The sequence below is a fragment of the Leopardus geoffroyi genome, chromosome C1, assembly GCF_018350155.1.
Source record: "Leopardus geoffroyi isolate Oge1 chromosome C1, O.geoffroyi_Oge1_pat1.0, whole genome shotgun sequence".
NCBI lineage: Eukaryota > Metazoa > Chordata > Mammalia > Carnivora > Felidae > Leopardus > Leopardus geoffroyi.
The window spans coordinates 108,207,407-108,213,264 of record NC_059328.1 but is presented as its reverse complement, the minus strand read 5'-3'; the positions used below and the strand labels follow the sequence as shown (position 1 = coordinate 108,213,264).

Genomic DNA, 5,858 nt, shown 5'->3' with positions numbered 1-5,858 from the left:
GACCTCTACAATTGGAAAGCTCAGAATCCTAAGTTTTCCGAGAAAATGGCAGGGCTTATTGATTTATTAGACTCTGTTCTTTTTACCCATCAGCCCACGTGGGACGATTGCCAGCAGATTTTGTAGGCACTGTTCATGACTGAAGAAAGAAAAAGAATCCTCAGTGGGGCCTGAAAACTAGTTTAGGGCGCAGATGGGAATCCCACCACCAACCAGGCTCAGATAGATGCTTCCTTCCCCTTAACTCGGCCCCAGTGGGATTTCAACACGGCTGAAGGTAAGGAGAGGCTCCGGGTCTACCACCAGATTCTAATAGGGGGTCTCCAAATGGCTGCTAGAAAGCCAACCAATTTGACCAAAGTAGGAAATGTACAACAGGGAAAAGATGAATCTCCGGCTGCCTTTTTAGAGCGGATCATGGAGTCATTCTGTACCTATACCCCCATGGATCCAGAGGTTCCAGAAAGCAAGGCAGCTGTTATCATGGCCTTTGTAAACCAATTGGCCATAGACAGTAGGAGAAAATTACAGAAAATAGATAGACTAGGAGAAAAAAGTCTGTAGGACTTACTGGTGGTAGCCGAAAAGGTATATAATAACCGGGAGCCTCCTGAGGACAAGCAGGCTCGCTCCATGGTGGCTGCCAGCAGTAAGCAGACTCGAGACATGGCCAAAATACTTCTAGCTACCACTGCTGACTTCTCCGAGGAACGAGACCGCCGTCTCCGGCAGCTGGCAGATGACAGACGATGCAAGAAAAGGTAAAGGAACCACCAAGGGGGGAAGCAGAGGCTGCAGAAAGATCAGTGCGCATACTGCAAGGGGATAGGGCATTGGGCCCGAGAGTGTCTGAAAAGGGCCGGCAGGAAGGGAAGCAAGACTGATCGAGTAAAAGTCCTAGAGCTAGATGAACTAAGTGATTAGGGGAGTCGGGGTTCGGACCCTCTCCCCGAACCCAGGGTAACTCTTAAATTAGAGGGGACCCCTGTTGACTTCCTTGACACCAGAGCACAATATTCGGTCCTCCGCACCCCACAAGGAAAACTAGCCAGCAAGAAGTCCTGGGTACAAGGGGCAACTGGTATGAGCCAATATTCATGGACTACCCAAAGAACGATAGATTTGGGGACGGGACGGGTATCCCACTCCTTTATGGTAATACCAGAATGCCCCTACCCGCTGTTAGGATGGGACTTACTGACCAAGATTGGAGCTCAGATAGCTTTCAGACAAGGGGGGGCCTCAGGTCCGATGGCAAGGGCCACGCCATCCAGGTCCTGACCATGAAACTGGAGGATGAATACCGCCTCCACCAGGAGGCGCTCCCGAGAGAGGATAATATAGACAGATGGTTACAAGAATTCCCCTCGGTTTGGGCACAGATGGGGGAGATAGGACTGGCTGCTCACAGGACCCCGGTCCTGGTAGAGCTCAAGCCAGGAGAGAGTCCGGTAAGGATCAAACAATACCCCATGTCTCAGGATGCCTGGAAGGGGATCCAGCCACACATCCAGAGATTACGAAGCCTAGGCGTACTAGTTCCTTGCCAGTCTCCCTGGAACACCCCCCTAATGCCAGTCAAAAAGCCTCACACAAATGACTACTGACCGGTACAAGACCTCCGGGAAGTAAATAAGAGGGTCACGGACATACACCCAACTGTTCCCAACCCATATACTCTCTTGAGCTCCTTGGCGCCCTCCAGGGTCTGGTATACTGTACTAGATTTAAAGGACATCTTCTTCAGTCTGCCGCTGGCACCCCAGAGCCAACCTTTGTTCGCCTTCGAGTGGCATGATCCGGAGGAAGGCTACAGTGGGCAACTCACCTGGACACGGCTACCTCAGGGATTCAAAAATTCGCCCACCAGCTTTGATGAGGCACTACACGAGGACCTGGGTGAGTACAGAAAGGAGCACCCTGGCCTCACCCTCCTACAGTACATAGATGACATCCTGATTGCTGCCAACACAGCCAAAGACTGTGAGCGAGGGACCGAGGACCTGCTGGCTACCCTGGGGGCCTTAGGGTACCGGGCATCTGCGAAGAAGGCTCAGATATGCAGGGAGAGGGTAAGTTACCTGGGATATATCCTAGAGGGCAGACAGCGGCGGTTATCAGATGCCAGAAAAGAAACTGTCCTAAAGATCCCTACTCCCACCTCCCAAAGAGAAGTAAGGGAATTCTTAGGATCAGCCGGCTACTGCCGCCTCTGGGTTCCAGGTTTTGCTGAGATTGCCAGGCCCCTATATGAAGCTACCAAAGAGGAAAAAACATTTAAATGGGCTGAAAGAGAAAAAACTGCCTTTAATCAGTTAAAAAAGGCCCTCCTAAGTGCCCCAGCCCTGGGCCTACCAGACATTACGAAACCCTTCCACCTCTTTGTAGACGAACATAAGGGAATAGCAAAAGGGGTTCTAACTCAAGCCTTAGGCCCTTGGAACCGCCCGGTGGCTTACCTGTCCAAGAAACTAGACCCAGCAGCTGCCAGCTGGCCACCATGCCTAAGAATTATTGCGGCGACAGCACTCCTAGTCAAGGACGCAAACAAACTGACCCTAGGACAGGAGATCTGGATCACGACCCCACACGCCATTGAAGGGGTCCTGAAACAGCCTCCTGATAGATGGATGAGCAACACACATATGACTCATTACCAGAGCCTCCTACTCAACCCTCCACGAGTGCGGTTCCACCCCAGTGCAGCCTTCAATCCTGCAACCCTGCTGCCCAACCCTGACCTAGGTGCTCCACTACATGACTGTGCAGGAATCCTGGAACAAGTACATGGATTCCAGACGGACCTGACTGACCGGCCCCTCCCCGATGCCGAGACTACTTGGTTCACTGATGGCAGCAGCTTTGTGTGAGATAGACACAGGTATGCAGGTGCAGCGGTGGTCACCAAAACAGATACTGTATGGGCAGAGGCTCTACCCTCTGGAACATCAGCCCAATGGGCAGAGCTCATAGCCCTCACCAAGGCGCTGATGCTGGGAGCTGGAAAACGGCTTAACATCTACAGACAGCCGTTATGCATTTGCCACAGCTCATATTCATGGGGCAATTTATCAGGAGAGGGGGTGGTTACTGACAGCAGAAGGATGGACTATAAAAAACAAGCAGGAGATACTTAACCTGCTTACAGCCTTATGGCTTCCTGCCAAGCTAGCCATTATCCACTGCCAAGGGCACCAAAAAGCTGATAACACAGTAGCTAGAGGTAATCAAAAGGCTGACCAGGCAGCCAAGGCAGTAGCCCTTACTTCAGTCCCCACCATGACCATACAACTACCGGACCCGGGAGACCCAGTTTTACCAGACCAGCCCAAATAATCCCAGGAGGAGTTACAGCGGATCAAGAAACTCCCCATGGCCCAGGAGATAAAGGGATGGTGGTATACACCTAACAAGGAGCTCGTGCTGCCAGACAGGCTTGGAGTCTCAATGCATCAGTCTACTTACATGGGGGCCCAAAAATTAAAAGACTTAATCCGACACGCTGGAATCAAGATTCACCAACAGGACACCAAAATAGAGCAAGTTGTATCTGCCTGCAAGACCTGCCAACTCACCAATGCGAGAGCCACATCAAATAAAAAAGGAACCGGGCTCAGAGGCACCAGACCGGGAGCCCAATGGGAAGTCAACTTCACTGAAGTCAAACCAGGAAAGTATGGTTATAAATATCTTTTAGTATTTACAGACACCTTCTCTGGCTGGGTGGAGGCATACCCAACCAACCATGAAATGGCTCAGACGGTGACTAAGAAGCTACTAGAAGACATCTTACCCAGGTATGGTTTTCCTGCCATGGTAGGATCAGACAATGAACCAGCTTTTATCTCGCAGGTAACACAGGCAGTAGCCAAGGCGGTGGGGGCAAACTGGAAATTACATTGTGTTTATAGGCCCCAGAGCTCAGGACAGGTAGAAAGAATGAATAGAACCCTAAAAGAGACCCTTACCAAATTAACCACGGAGACTGGCGGGGACTGGGTGACTCTGCTACCATACGCCCCTTACCGGGTTAGAAACACTCCTTGCATTCTGGGTTTTACTCCCTACGAGATCATGTTTGGCAGGCCACCCCCTGTTATTCCCAACCTTTGAGCTGAACTTCTTGCTGAGTTTAAACATCAAGAACTTTTTCTTTCTTTGAGAAGGCTCCAGAGGGCGCACGAGGACATTTGGCCGCGCCTCCGTGCCATCTACAAGGCTGGCCCGACCCCAACACCTCATCAGTACAGGCTGGAGACTGGGTCTACATCAAGAGGCACCACCGAGAGACCCTCGAGCCGCGCTGGAAGGGACATTGTGGTGCTGACAACCCCCACCGCTCTGAAAGTAGACGGCATCGCGACCTGGGTCCCTCACACCCTCGTTCAGCCAGCGGACCCCTCCTCGATCCGGAAGGACTTCGTCACGCGATGGGCCGTCAATTGGGACCAACACAACCCGCTCAAGCTCAAGCTACAGCGCATTCGACCCACCTAATATTGGTAACTCTGTTAACTCTGCTTGTCATTGCTCATGCTGCCGGGAGGCCCCACGCCCCCCAAAACATCACCTGGCAGATCATAGACACCAGCTCGAGGACAATACTTAATCAGACCTCCCAGAGCCACCCCAGGGATACTTGGTTCCCAGAACTTTGCGTAAACCTCCAAACTCTGTTCCCCTTGTCACCATAAATGCAGCCGGTCCCATGATTGGGTCCATAAGCTACATGACAAGGCGGGAATGAAATGGCGGGCCTACGCCGGCTGACTCCATCTTGTCCTGTGTCCTTCACCTTGACCATGCCTCCTCCCCTTGAGAAACCTCCTGCTCACCTGTTCTAACTTCCCGATCAAAACATGCCTGGCGACCTGAGTAACAGGACTCCGACCCTTCCCCAGCCAATAGGCTGAGACCACAGCCATTACCTCACCAACTGCCCCTAGGCCCCAATAAAACCTTTGTGCTTATGAAACTTGCTCTCTCTTTCTTTGTGCTTATGAAACTTGCTCTCTCTTTCCCGGTATCTCACCGCTGCGTGGGTGCAGGTAGGGGATTGAGCTCAGCTAGCTCGAATAAAGGCTCTTTTGCTTTTGAATGGGACTCGGCTCCCTGGTGGTCTTGGGGGATCATGAATTCTGGGCATAACAATCTCTAACAGTTAACCATTTGTTTTCTTTCCTTTCCTTTGTCCTTGGGCAGCCAGGAGTGCCTGTGGAATATCACACATATCCCACCTGTGGGATGAGGTGCTAGTTTGTATTTTTCCCTCAGCTTGCCTTATGCTACCTCATCAGTACTATTTACACTAAAAGATTTTTCACTGTTTATCTTGAAGTCAGTTTTAACTGGGGTCTTGAATTTTATTTGCTAAATCTATCAACCTTAAGAATGACACTTCAGTCCAACACATTCTTTCTACATTCTTTTCCATGCATTGTTTTAGAGTTATAAATATGACCTGTATACAAAGAAACAGCCATGGGATTCAGAGTTTTTAAAGAACACTACCCTTAATATGCTTCTGTCACAAGGTCCTTTTGAGACACTGTTTTTACCTCACTGGTTTAATGTGCAATCTTTTTATGATGTCGGTGCAAAAAATTAAGTTAAGGGATGTGTTATTATAAGTGATGTTATTCTCTGTCTACATCTTGTATGTTTGATTTGAGTTACTCTTTCAGATGCAGCTAGAAGTCAGGAAGTACCTTCTTCCTGACAAGCATTGATGTTCTGGAAACTTTTACAGTCTTTTTTTCTTTTCCATCACTAGACAGTGAATTATAATGTTATTTATTTTTTAAAAGTCTGTCTTTTGCAAAATCTAAGAATGTTGACAACCTGGAAGAAAATTGATC

At 49.7% G+C, this 5,858-nt stretch overlaps 1 long non-coding RNA gene across 1 annotated transcript; it reads left to right on the top strand.

Annotated features, from left to right (window-relative positions):
- The first annotated feature begins 757 nt into the window (after positions 1–757).
- On the top strand, positions 758–3,823 carry LOC123596714. Its single transcript, XR_006711820.1, has 2 exons — positions 758–1,899; positions 3,707–3,823. It is a non-coding gene; the product is annotated as an uncharacterized LOC123596714 (long non-coding RNA).
- The last annotated feature ends 2,035 nt before the right edge of the window (positions 3,824–5,858 follow it).